Source organism: Octopus sinensis, linkage group LG2 (assembly GCF_006345805.1).
Source record: "Octopus sinensis linkage group LG2, ASM634580v1, whole genome shotgun sequence".
Classification (NCBI taxonomy): Eukaryota; Metazoa; Mollusca; class Cephalopoda; order Octopoda; family Octopodidae; genus Octopus; species Octopus sinensis.
This window is the reverse complement of record NC_042998.1, coordinates 51,951,078-51,966,550: the sequence shown is the minus strand read 5'-3', so window position 1 is coordinate 51,966,550 and position 15,473 is coordinate 51,951,078.

Genomic DNA, 15,473 nt, shown 5'->3' with positions numbered 1-15,473 from the left:
AGTATAAGTACAGAAGCGAAAAATTATGCGACATGGAATTTAACTATAAGTGGCCTATACCCCGCGTTGGAGGGTTAAAGGCAGGAAGAAGAAAATCATCTTGATGTGTAAGTCAGCTGGCATTTTTTAGCTGTAAATTTTGGTTTGAAAAATCTGACTCATGTGCCTGAAAACACGGTATTCATTCATAATATATTCAAGTATGCCGGAGCATATTAAGAATGAATAGATATGTTATTGATTGGATTCTCACCGTTCTGCTTGCCCCCTATGTTTTATTATCTGTTTGGCAAACATCTGCAAGCATCAACAAATAGGTTTGTTTGCAGATTCCTATAAACAAGTGCTCTTGTTCCTGTGAGAAACATTGGTTTGGGGACCTTAAACTGAAGATACACACAACAAGGTTGATACACCATTATGTCTCAAAGTCCCCTAACACCAGTGAATCACATGCATCATAAACACACATTGCTTTATGGGAGTGGTTGTTCTCCATTAAGAGTAATAACAACAGCAGTCAGATATCCACATATTATTATGTATTAAGAATCTATTAAGGATGAATAGATACTTAATTCTTTGGCTTCTCGGTGTTCCATATGCACTTCATGAATTATCTTTTATTCTTTTACTTGTTTCAGTCATTTGACTGTGGTCATGTTGGAGCACCACTTTGATGTGCTCGAGAAGGAACAAATGATGAAACGAATATATATATAGATATATATGTGTGAGTGGCTGTGTTTGTCTACCTCCCATTACTTGACAACTGTTGTTGGTTTGTTTACAAGCCTGTAACTTAGCACTTCAACAAAAGAAACTGATAGAATTAGTACCACATTTCAAAAACCAAAAGTACAAGGGTTGATTTGTTCAATTAAACTCTTCAATGTAATACTCCAGCATTGGCACAGTCCAATAACCAAAACAAGTAAAAGAATAAAGATAAAAGAATACTTTATCCAAAATTCCAAACTTTCGAAAATCACTAAAATATGAGATTGTTTCAAGAGACAACACTGCAAATGGAAAATTCCTGAAAGTACTTGGGAAGATTATTTAAAAAAGAAGAGTGCTGGATGTAGCCTAAAATGGAACTGTAAAAAGTGAAAGTAGTATGTAACTGACAGACTGTAATCAGCAGATTTACAGGGTTTTTTAAGTAAGTATTATATCGAATACTCTAATAATTCTGACAATTTCAAAACATACATACACACACTCATACATTCGGTGCAAATGGTTTTTTATACGGCACCGTTTTTACAATCCTGTAAATAATAATAACGGTGCTTATGGCAATCACCATGCAATGACTAAGGAAAATAGTCTGATAAAGCGGCCCTCAACAGAAAAAATAAGGCTTTCCTTTTTGCATGGTAGTCGAACCCACATCCCTTTGTTAACATGGCTAAGTGTGTTACCTTTACACCAGCGAATCAGCCTCCCTTTACCTGTCAAATTTAAGAACTATAATAGTTTGTGTTTGTTTTTTATATGTAAATAAACTTTCTATATGCTTTCGATGCAAATGGTTTTTTTTATACAGCTCCATTTTTACAATCCTGTAAATAATAATAATGGTATTTTTATATGCTGATATATTAATGTTTGTTTTTATATTCTGTTGTAATAAAAACAATTTTACATTGATCAGATGGGCTCCTCAATACTTTTGTAGAGTATTAATTTATTATTCTGAAAGAAGAATGTTGCTGATTGTGACTTTGAAGTTTCCGCATCCTCTCTCTTGTCCCTCTTCCCCTCTGCCACCATCACTCACACGTAACAAGATGTTCACCGGGCTGGATGTCATTTTTCTCGGCGCCCAACATTTTGCTTCTTCTATTTTCTTCTCTTTTAATTATTCTACTTCATTGAAAAATTTCTCCCAGACATTACTCATTACAATTCGTCTTGGCCTGATGGCCCTTAATGTTTCTCTTCCTTGATTGTTTACTTTATATATCCACTCTGTCATTGTGTGTTCGTTCAAAGCTCTAACTCTCCATGAATTTTACATTTAAAAAATTTCTGGATGCTACTGTCTTATGAAGTTCCCTATATTGTTGTTAAAAGCATGAAATAGAAGTAATAAACAGTCCGACAACTGATGAGGAGTTATCTTCTTTTGGTATTTTGTCCTGTACTTTTCTCACATGTGTTTACATATTTTTCATTTGTTGGTGATGTCCTGTACACAATGTGCATTTTTCATTTTATATATATATATATGCACACACATACACCCACATATATCTACATATATATATATAATCAAAATAAGCAACAAGGATATCCAAAGGTGATGCACTACGATCGTTTCACACAACTCCATTTAATTGAAGGATGCAACCATTACATCAATTTAAATGCAGAGCAATCCTCTGCTGCACAAAGACATAGAATTTAATTAAATTAAAACAGATGGACACATTATTATAATTTTACCTAAAATCTCCAATAAGTTAAGGAGATAGACAAAGAACATGCTGCCTTCACTTCCACTTAGAAGTTGCGTGAAGCAATCATACTACATTACCTCTGGATATCTTTGTTGCTTATTTTCATTCTAATCACCTTATTTTGAAATTGTATGGATAATACCATAATAAATTCTGGTACCATATTCATCTGAATCTAAATTTTTGCCTATATGTATATATATATATACATAATAAAAGGCTTCCAAATAAGGAAGCGTAGTGCTAGAAACACAAAAAGGGATAAATTCATGAAAGGAATGTAAATTAAAAACATTTACCATCTCAGCTATATCCCAGACCGAACGGTTTCTACCTATTTTTAGCAAACACACAGAATATATTTGCCAGGCAAGGTTCTTCAGTGGGAAGCCTTTGTAATCCTAGACGCACAGGCTGTTAGAAGCACATGTAGATCTAACGGTTAGATCTACATGTGCTTCTAACATGTAGATCTAACCGTTAGATCTACATGTGCTTCTAACAGTCTGCACGTCTAGGATTACGAAGGCTTCCCACTGAAGAACCTTGCCTGGCAAATATATTCTGTGTGTTTGCTAAAAATAGGTAGAAACCGTTCGGTCTGGGATATAGCTGAGATGGTAAATGTTTTTAATTTTCATTCCTTTCATGAATTTATCCCTTTTTGTGTTTCTAGCACAACGCTTCCCTATTTGGAAGCCTTTTATTATATTTCTATACGAAAAATATATAGTCTAATGACTAATTCGTCTTTTGTGCTAGGCCACTGGTAATAATAATTTATCTTATTACCCTATTTGATTATGTTTATATTTATATATATACTTTATTTTAAGCAGCAGAAAATTCAACAAAATCTGTTACTCTGAGTTTCTCGTTGCCATTCATCAGACAGTTTTTGCTAGAATGGAACTGATATATCAATTCAATCTATACTCTTACAAACGCTACACCTTTAAAAAGAAATGGACTTGTTTGATTGGCCCTTTAGAAAAAAACGGTCAATCTTCGAGCGATAAACAAAAAGGTCAAAAATATATGTATATATATATAAAAAACTTATAAAAATTATAAAATCCGAGGAAAAAACCTATTGACGTTAATGAAGACAGTGCAAATTAATGCATAGAAATTAAACCTGTTATAAATACTGCAATACATATTTATATTAAAATCTACATATATATATCAACATACACAAAAGGATGCGCGTAAACGCCATACATACATATACAGACGTATGAATATAAATCTAAATACACACATAAAAGCATGTGTACATATATTCACGCAAACCGTCTCGCACGCAAGCTAAAATTCATCTATGTAGCAATTCTCATATACTGAGCAAGGAGGGGGAACGAAAGAAAGGGAGAGAGAGAAAAAGGAACGAAGGAGAGGTGGGGAAAAAACGAAATAAGAAAAAATTATGTATACAAGCAGTGTAACGGTGTTATTGGCATATATAGAGACCAGTATACATACACAAGTTTGAATAGATACATATACATACCGTCGTGTATATGTGTGCTTAAGCACAAACATACTTTCACTTACACATACACAGATACGCATGCTTACAAATACATATGCTTTGCTATACACATACTTATATAAACATTCTAATTTTGACAACATTGCTTTTTTTAAAAAAAAACATTGCTTTTAAAAAATGGGTGCATTAATAAAAATATATACGAAAGACATATAAAATAAAATATAACATCCTATTTTGGGTCATTTATAAATAATCAAGGTAATATAAATAATCAAGGTAATCCTATGCAATACAATAACATGAAAACAAAGTTTGTAGGTTTTTCCTAATATATATGTAGAAACATAAGACTTTGCTATACGGATTAAGATCCGCATAGCTTGGAAACAAAAACAAAAACAAAATCAAAATCCATCGTAGCGCTCATCGTTCAAGAGTCAAAATCAAAATCAAAAATCAAAAATACAAAATATATACTCTATCCATATGGTATATTTATATTCGACATTTTAAATTTAGCCGCGTGCCTACATAAGTTCATTAGCTCACTTCTTTGATTCAAAGAATTATTGTCTTTGAATAAGATGTACATTTTTTCTAATAGACAAAGTCTGCACTTGAAATTATTTTTGTAAGCTCCATGCCTGTATGGTGCCGCCCTGTCCAGAATGCTCCATGTCACGTTGAAAGATGGGGCTTCCTTTTCTTTTAGTTCCCAGACATATTTTGCTAGGCTGGTTTTCTTCCTATTCTCTGGGTATTTAAATGAATTCTTAAGAGAATAAAATCTTGTTTTAAATTAATTTTCTGAAGCCCCTGTGTATGTCTTGTATTCCGATGAGCCTTCCACTTGCACCTTGGCTCTATAAACTACTCCTTTCACTAGACATTTCCCTTCTAACGGACAGGAGCTTTCGTTTTTGAAATTACATTTCTTAATGGGCTCGGCACCATTTTTTAAAAGCAATGTTGTCAAAATTAGAATGTTTATATAAGTATGTGTATAGCAAAGCATATGTATTTGTAAGCATGCGTATCTGTGTATGTGTAAGTGAAAGTATGTTTGTGCTTAAGCACACATATACACGACGGTATGTATATGTATCTATTCAAACTTGTGTATGTATACTGGTCTCTATATATGCCAATAACACCGTTACACTGCTTGTATACATAATTTTTTCTTATTTCGTTTTTTCCCCACCTCTCCTTCGTTCCTTTTTCTCTCTCTCCCTTTCTTTCGTTCCCCCTCCTTGCTCAGTATATGAGAATTGCTACATAGATGAATTTTAGCTTGCGTGCGAGACGGTTTGCGTGAATATATGTACACATGCTTTTATGTGTGTATTTAGATTTATATTCATACGTCTGTATATGTATGTATGGCGTTTACGCGCATCCTTTTGTGTATGTTGATATATATATGTAGATTTTAATATAAATATGTATTGCAGTATTTATAACAGGTTTAATTTCTATGCATTAATTTGCACTGTCTTCATTAACGTCAATAGGTTTTTTCCTCGGATTTTATAATTTTTATAAGTTTTTTATATATATATACATATATTTTTGACCTTTTTGTTTATCGCTCGAAGATTGACCGTTTTTTTCTAAAGGGCCAATCAAACAAGTCCATTTCTTTTTAAAGGTGTAGCGTTTGTAAGAGTATAGATTGAATTGATATATCAGTTCCATTCTAGCAAAAACTGTCTGATGAACGGCAACGAGAAACTCAGAGTAACAGATTTTGTTGAATTTTCTGCTGCTTAAAATAAAGCATATTACTCTACCACTGGTATTTGAGTACTCTTTTTTCCACCTTGTTTCACATTTATGTGTTTACTCCGGTATTTATATATATATATATATAAATATATATATATATATACACATGTATATATAGATATATGCATATATACATAAGTATACATATAAGATAATGGTTTCACGTTTTGGCACAGGATTAGCACTTTTCTGGAAGAAGGGTATGTCAATTACATTGAACCCTATACTTCCCTGGTACTTACATTATTGATTCCAAAAGGGTGAAAGGTCAAGTTGAATTTGAGCTTAGAACTTAAAAACAGACAAAATACCACTAAACAATTTGTGAGGCATGCTAAAGCTTCAGCACGCTCACTGCCTTATGTATATATATAAGTATATATATGTATATATATATATATATAAATTAGAAATATTGAATTTCTAAATGTCTCAGAGAGACATGAACGGTGGTGGAGCGATATAGTGGTCGTATACTGTCAACTCAACATGACAGTCCCATAAGGGAATTACATCACTGCCATTTAGCCCTAGGAAACATCGACGTTTCCTGTCGGCTTTGACACATTTTCTGTGTCCTTATATTTGCAAAGGGGAGGCAATCACCCCCGCCAGCTGGCCTCTTGACTGACTCCTGTGCTGTCCGCACGTAAAAAGCACCCACTACACTCTCGGAGTGATTGGCGTTAGGAAGGGCATCCATCTGTAGAAACATTGCCAAATCAGACTGGAGCCTGGTGCAGCCACTGGCTTTCCAGACTTCAGTCAAACCATGCCAGCATGGAAAACGAACATTAAATGATGATGATGATGATTAGAACCAGTCTTTGATCCCAAGTAATCAGGCAAGTTGGCACCAAAACGGTATTTATAAAATCAGAATTAGTATTTGTACTATTTTTGCAGATTGAGCATTAAGTACTTTATACCTGAACTGAAGTGAGGACAAGGAATGCAAAAACTTTGAAAAATCACATGAAGGAGAACAGCAAAGAGGACGAAGTAAAGAAGGAAAAATAAAATATGTATGTAGCATAAGAAATAAAGTTACAATTAAGGCAATGTAAAGTTAAGACAGAACAGATATTAAAAAATATTTTAAAAGACTGGATGAGAAGAGAGTGGGGTGAGAAAGAGAGAGAGGGAGGGAAGGAGTGAGAGAGAGAGAGAAAGAAAGAACAAAAGAAAGAATGAAAGGAACGAAGGAAGAGATTGAGGGAGGGAGTGAGTGACTGAGTGAGTGAGTGGGGGAGAGAAAGATTAAAAAGAAAGATAAAGAAAGAGAGAAAGGAAGGAAGAAAGAAAGAAAGGAAGGAAGGAAGGAAAGAAGGAAGAAAGAAAGAAAGATGGAAAGGGAAAAGAAAAAAGAGAGACAGAGTGAAAGAGAGAAAGAAAGAAAGAAAGGAAGGAAGGAAGGAAAGAAGGAAGAAGAAGAAAGAAGAAAGAAAGAAAGAAGAAAGAAAGAAAGAAAGAAAGAAAGAAAGAAAGAAAGAAAGAAAGAAAGCATGAAAGAAAGTGTGAAGGAAACATGTCAGTAATTTAAAAAATGCCAGCTTTAAAATGCCATTTATTGCTTGAACAGATGCTTGTAATATACTATAAATAAGTCATATGGTTACAGGTGATGCTATAAATGGATATGTATGTGTGTGTATGAGCTTGTGAAGATGATTATGGTGATGGTTTGTGTGTGTAAGAGATTGGTGAATGTGTTTACAAATGGAAATATATAAATGTGTGTGCTTGTGTGTGTGTGCGTGTGTGTGTGTGTGTGTGTGTGTGGTGTGTGTGTATACGGATGGATGGATGGATGGATGGATATATATTAATATATATAGCAAGAAAATATTTTAACTAATGTACTTTTTAAGAGCATGCCCTTTAGTCAGACACCCACAGAAAGCAACAGGTTGTTTATGGAGATGACACCATTGATAATAGCAATGTGCACAGATCCATGAAGTTTGAGGACACGAGCACCCATGACAAACCACCCAGTGGCAGAACATCAACTGTGACCACAAATCACCAGTGAGTTGACAAATTTTTTAACGCTGAGAGAGAGAAAGAGAGATAGAGTCACAATTCATGAAGTTGTAGCACAACTGGACTATGGTCACAATGTATTACAGAATAGGCAGAAGATTTTGGGTATCAGAAAGTGCATATGAAGTGGGTACTTCCCTTGCTGAGGACTCAATGATGGCATGTTGCTTCTGCTTGAAACCCATTATTTAGCTGCAGTGGAGAGCAAGAAGAAGAGTTATGCTACCAACACATGCAGTTTGACTGACTTATGTCAGTTAATAATAAAGATATGCCCACTTGGTGGCATGTAAAGAGCACCTTTCAAGCATTGGGTCTCACATAGGCAAAGTGGCCGAGTTCCTTTCGAGTTGGGCCCCACGGAAAGAATGAGCAAGACTTTTGTCATTATGTCGTGCTTGAAAAGAAGACCCATCAAGCCGAGTAAAATCACAGTCATGGCAAATGCTGGTGTCATGCAAATAGCACCCATACCAGTGACACGCAAAAGCACTCATTATACTCTCAGAGTGGTTGGTGTTAGGAAGGGCATCCAGCTGTAGAAAAACATGCCAAATCAGACTGGAGTCTGGTGCAGCCTTACAGCTTACCAGTCCTGGTCAAACCGTCCAACCCATGCTAGCATGGACAACAGGCATTAAATGATGATGATATGTATATATATATATATATATATATATATATATATATATATATATAAAAGGAAATAAAGAAAATGCTGACAAAATAATTTAAGTAATTTAAGTAATTTAATTAGGTGAAAGTTCTTTTTACCGGTTGCGCATTTGTTATGCTTATCAAAAGATGTTTTTTTAAGAGAGATAGAGTTACTTTCTGATAGATTGTTTTCTCTTATCTGACTTTATGTTGGGTTTGCTGTCTCTTATATGTGAAAAAAGAGGCTCCAGAGTTGTTTAAGATTTGCTTGGTTTCGCGCCTAAAATTTCTTGTGGACAATGGTCAATACAATTTTGATTGGTCATTATGAAGGGGTCACGTGAATGTCTGAATGGAAGTTGGTGTTGGGGTAAGAAAAAAGGCTCCAGAGAAGTTAAAATTTGGCTAGTGTTGCGCCTAAAATTTCTTATTGGTCATAATAAAGAGGTCACGTGGATGTGGTCATAATAGAGAGGTCATGTGAATGTTTAGAATTTTCGAAAATAGCGTTGTTGAAAATTTTTATTGTTCAGGCTGGTCAGTAGACGTCATGTGGATATTTTAAATAGCTTTTTAGCGCGTAGTTAGGGAGTGTATTTTCCGCTTGACTGAATTTGAGCTGGATAAGTAAGTTCATTTAGGACAGGAAGAGCTGTATGTATGTGTGTTTATATGTATGTTGGGGCGCGCGCGCGTGTATATATGTGTGCGTGTGTGGGTACAATTTTCAATATTTATAGTTCTGCTGGCCTTGTGCCTGTATCGGGAAGCAACGTGTTTGTGTGAAGTCAATATTTACAGTCATTTCCAAAAAATAGTGTTGGATGTTTTGCACCCGTATCCAATTATGTGTATGTGTGGAACCATATATTTGCGTGTGTCATGGTGTTAATATCTGGGTAAAAGTGTATGTAGGGTGTGTGCAGGTGTAAGTGTGTTTGTTGTGGGTTCGTGTTTGGGGGATGTGTTTAGAAGTGGTCTGTATTTATTAATAAGGTGGGATTCCATGGTTATTCGCTGGGTATGAGTGGCATTGTCTTTAAATTTGTAGAGGGGAAAGATTCTAAAATTGGGATGAAGTTGTGCGGCACAGGTATCAATATGTGCACTAAGTGCTATTTTTCTGTATTCCTGTATTTTTATTTGAGATCTGTGGACAGTCATGCGTTGGCGGAGGCTATTTTTAGTTTGGCCTATGTAGTGTTCATTACAGCCCGAGCAAGTTAAGACATATACTAGGTTTTCTGATGCGCATGTGAAGTTGTGTTTTACTGTGAAACGTTGTCCTTGTTTAAAAAGGAATTCTGGACCTTCTATTTGGTTGATGCATATACCACAGTTGGGTCTATTGCATTTGTTTACTGTGGGTTTAGTTGTTGTGGTTGGCAGTACTTTGGCATTTGTTAGGATGGTTTTCAATGATTTGGGTTGCCTTTTGCTCTTTATGATTTCGTGTGTTAGGAGGATTTGGTTCATTCTATGGTCCTTTTTTAATACAGGAATGTTCTGGAGGATGGTGTCAAAAGCTTCATTGTTGAGGGGGTTGTGTGTAGAACTGTATGGTAGAGTATGGGGTTTCGATGTAACAGGTTTAGGGCGTCTAAGTTTCTGTGTGCTGAGTTTTAGGGTGCGTTGGATCCCATTGTCAATTAGTGACGTGGGGTAATCCCTGCTTGTTAATGTGTCCTTGAGTTCTTGTAGACGTAAGAGACGGGTGTTTTTATCGGAGACTATAGTGCAAATTCTCTTGGCTAAGTTGTAGGGAATGTTAATTTTAACGTGTCTTGGGTGGCATGAATTGAAAGGGAGGTATTGCTTGGAGTCTGTGGGCTTGTAGTATATGTCTGTTTCTATTTTTTTGTTGTGAATTTTAATGAGGATGTCGAGGAAGGGAATTTGTTGAGGGCTGTATTCCATTGTGAAAATAATGTTTGTGTTGAGCCCATTTATAAGGGTGTGAAATTCTTTAAGCTTCTCGACGGTTTCGGGCCAAAGGATGAAGCAGTCATCAAGATATCTCTTCCAGTTCTTCTATGGAAGACCCAACTGTGGTATATGCATCAACCAAATAGAAGGTCCGCGCACACACACACACATACATACAGCTCTTCCTGTCCTAAATGAACTTACTTATCCAGCTCAAATTCAGTCAAGCGGAAAATACACTCCCTAACTACGCGCTAAAAAGCTATTTAAAATATCCACATGACGTCTACTGACCAGCCTGAACAATAAGAATTTTCAACAACGCTATTTTCGAAAATTCTAAACATTCACGTGACCTCTCTATTATGACCACATCCACGTGACCTCTTTATTATGACCAATAAGAAATTTTAGGCGCAACACTAGCCAAATTTTAACTTTTCTGGAGCCTTTTTCTTACCCCAACACTAACTTCCATTCAAACATTCACGTGACCCCTTCATAATGACCAATCAAAATTGTATTGACCATTGTCCACAAGAAATTTTAGGCGCGAAACCAAGCAAATCTTAAACAACTCTGGAGCCTCTTTTTTCACATATAAGAGACAGCAAACCCAACATAAAGTCAGATAAGAGAAAAAAATCTATCAGAAAGTAACTCTATCTCTCTTAAAAAAACATCTTTTGATAAGCATAACAAATGCGCAACCGGTAAAAAGAACTTTCACCTAATTAAATTACTTAAATTACTTAAATTATTTTGTCAGCATTTTCTTCATTTCCTTTTTTATATATCACAACTCGTGTTCCACATCTCCTTTTTTAAATATATATATATATATTCTTTATCTTTTACTTGTTTCAGTCATTACACTGCGACTATGCTGGGGCACCCTTGAAAAATTTTTTAGTTGAATGAATCAACTCCAGTATTTTTTTAAGCCTGGTACTTATTCAGCCATTCCCTTTTGCTGAACTGCTAATATATAAACAAAGGATATAAACAAACCAACATTGGTTGTCAAGCAGTGGTAGGGGACAAACACAGACACAAAGACACACACTCATATAAATATAGTTCTAGGTTCAGTCCCAATGTGTGGCACCTTGGGCAAGTGTCTTCTACTATAGCCCCAGGCCAACCAAACCATTGTGAGTGGATTTGGTTGATGGAAACTGGAAGAAGCGTACGAATGTGTTTACAAATGGAAATACATGCATGTGTGTGTGTGTGTAAAAGATTGATGACTGTAACTTCAAATGGTAATAGAAGCATGTATGTATGTGTGTTTTTCATTGGTTGGTGTGTGTGTGTGGATGGATGGATGGATGGACAGATGGATGGGTGAGTGGATATATAAATATATATTAAGATACACATTATGAAAGAGCCACTAACAGTTTCATGGGTTTATGATACTATAAATAGGCTGATTTAGAAAGCAGACCATGTATCTCCAAGCAATCTTTCAGGCTCTGTTAATGTGTTAAACATATATTTTAAAAAGCCAGGACGCTGGATAATGAGAGAAAAAGAAAAAAAAATGAGAAGAAAAGTGTGAAGACGGTCAATGCAAAACATGGAACAAGAAGACAGAAATGAAAGCAAGAAAACCTATTTCTTTACTACCCACAAGGGACTAAACATAGAGGGGACAAACAAGGACAGACAACTGGATTAAGTCAATTACATCGACCCCAGTGCACAACTGGTACTTATTTAATCGACCCCGAAAGGATGAAAGGCAAAGTTGACCTCGGCGGAATTTGAACTCAGAACGTAGCAGCAGATGAAATACCGCTTACCATTTCACTCGATGTGCTAACGTTTCTGCTAGCTCACCTTGCTTGAAAGCAAGAAAGCCAAAATCCCTATCCTCCCTGATTGCAGTTTCCATCAACCAAATTCACTTGCAATGGTTTGGTTGGTCTGGTGCTATAGTAGAAGACACATGCCCAAGGTGCCATGCTGTGGGACTGGACCCATAACCATGTGATTGGGAAGCAAACTTCATACCACACAGCCATGCCTGCACTTATCACAGCCACATACTTTTGTAATACTAAAATTCAGTGTCAATTTGTGTGTTCTGTGATCAGGCCTTGTTGCCAGACATAGGGTCTTCCAGCAGCCACCCTCTTAACTCAGGGCAGTACTACCTCCTCCAGACACTTGATGTACACTTCCATGTTGAGTTTGAGGCTGTGTGGGAAGATGTATGGAGGCGTAACTTTGCCATCACTAGTGATCACTCCAAACACCATATATGTTGAATGAATGTTTGATTTTTATCCCTCTTGGTACATGTCCTCAGAGTGTACATCATTTTTCACATTGTTGTAATGCCCAATGTTTAAAACATAGGAAAATTTCTGAATAAATAAAAATTTAAAAAGGTAGGGTGGGGAGTATTTTTATTGCACAATCAGCAACTAAGTTCCTGCCGTTTTTCAAATTTAAATTTTTTAAAAGGTTTAATAAAAAACTAACAACAAATTAATCAATAATGTATTCATCCTTGTTGTTTACAACTTCTTTCCAACGTTCAATAAGATTTTCAATACCTTTTTCGTAGAAATCACCCAATTTCGACTTGAAAAATTGATCGAACAAAGCACAGGGGCAGTCGGAGTTGGATCTCAGCATTCCCTGCTTTACACATGGACAACTGTATTGGGGCTGTTTGAGGGTTGGCTATTTGACAAACCTTTTCTACTCTGCTCCAGATGGAGTAACAAGGAATGTTGTCTACAAGGCTGCACTCCACTAGCTTTTCCATGCCCTTGAACACCCCGCAAAGTAAGTTAGCTTAAAATTAGTTACTTAGTTCCCTAGGTTGTTGCTTATCACCAAAAATCACCCCAAGTTGATTTCCTACATATTTTATCGGATAAACTTATTATTGTCCCAGGTACATTCTCATAAACTCATCATGCTTTTCCATCTATATATACCTCCAGCTAACCCATTTGCATGCATCGTTTTTGTCCTGCTTTCTTCCATCAACCTGTAGATAACTGCACCTTCCATTTTTTGTTGTTTTTGTACTGCTTAAAGACACGTTTGTTTCCTGCCAAGCTTACTATTTAAACCATGTTTGTGTTCTCCCAGTCAACAGCCTTATCATTACTGGTACTTTAAACTCTTCGGTAGCATATTTGTGTGAATAAAATCGTTTTTCTTTGGTATAGAAAAAAAGTCTATCTTTATTTCGTCTTTTGTTGGTATCTCAAATTTAGGTCAAATCAGTGTTTCTCAAAGGGGAGGCCTATGGGACGGTTGGACAAGTTGTTTTGAGAAAATTTGGTTTAAATGTTTGACAACTCAGCACCATCCATTGGACAGGGGGCTTTTTGCTCGTATATATATATATATATATATATATATGTGCGTGTGTGTGTGTGTGTGTGACAGCGTGTGTATTGTTGGCAATTTTCTTTCTCCGTCTTGCCTTCTTTGGACTTTTTCGATATTTCTGATGAAGAGCTCTGCTTGAAATGTGAAATCCTCTTTCTTTTCTTTCTTTTTCTGAGTGTCCAATAACACTGTACTTATTCCACGTCCTAAAATTGTTGTTTTTTCTTGTTTGTTTATCTTTGGATTTACTATATATATATATATATATATATATATATATATATATATCTGTATCTTAACATGGTTTTGTATGTATATTTACATCATTTTTATCTACCTATATCTTATCATCTTTAGAATGTATATATATTTGCAATAGTTATATCTACATATATATCTTAAGATCATTTTATTCTATCCATCCATTTTGGGTGCCCACAATTCGTGGGAGGGTAATGGTGGGGGTGGAGTCGTCAGGCACCTCTTCCATAGAGTCTTACCAGGAGCAACACAACAGATTTCTTTCAGTTTCTGCCTATCGAATCCATTCACAAGTCTTTGGTTGGTCCAAGGTTATAGCAGAAGACGCCCAATGTCCACACAGTGAAACTGAACCCAAAACCATGTTGTTGGGAAGCAAACTTCTTACCACACAGCCATGCCTGTGCCTATTATAAAAATATAATATGATTTTTTTTTAAACATTAAATGGTCATGAGGGTCCAACCAAGCAAAATAGGGATCAAAAGGTGTTCCATTGATAAAAAATACGGTTGAGAACTGCTGCTCTACATAGTTGATTAGACTAGTAGAAATAGCAACCAAATCTCACTTAAATAATGCTCAACAATCTTTGGGAAAAAAACCATTAGATAAAATGAAAAAGAAAGAGACTTTAGACTATGTAGTACTAAATACATCAAAAGAGAAAAAAAAGCAACCAAATGTCACATGTGGAACACTTTCAATGCTGAAGCAGATGAGTTGAGGTTGACGCTAAACAATAAAAGAATATCAAATGTACCATTGACAAAAGTCTGCAAGTATATTTATCAACAAACATGCGCATAAGTACATAAATACATGTATAGTTTATGCACTAAATTAGATTCACACATTTGGATGTTGTCACAATTGTCAATTTACAAAAATCAAACAAGTCTACCTGTGAAAAAAATGTTTAGCTGAGAACTAGAATATTTTGGTGTGTTAATTAGATAAGATTTGTTTATTATTAGATAAGTATAATAGATAAGAATTTTAACAAGAATAGATATGGATTATAACAAGTCACACTTCATTCTTTCATCTATTAAGAGAAGTGATTTGTGTCCTTGAGCAAGACACTTTATTTCACGTTGCTCCAGTCCACTCAGCTGGCAAAAATGAGTTGTACTTGTATTTCAAAGGGTCAGCCTTGTCACTCTCTGTGTCACGCTGATTATCCCCGAGAACTACGTTAAGGGTACACGTGTCTGTGGAATGCTCAGCCATTTGCACGTTAATTTCACGAGCAAGCTGTTCCGTTGATCGTATCAGCTGGGACCCTCGTCGTCGTAACCGGCGGAGTCTTTGAGAAGAGAAGTGATTAGAGAAGTGTTATTACCTCCTCCCACTACCACCCATACACAAAGCTTGCAACCAAAGCAATAATACTCTTCGATCTTCTCAACCGTCAAACAAAGGGCAATAGCTCAAAATGTTAAATTCCTAACCTCCACACAATTGAT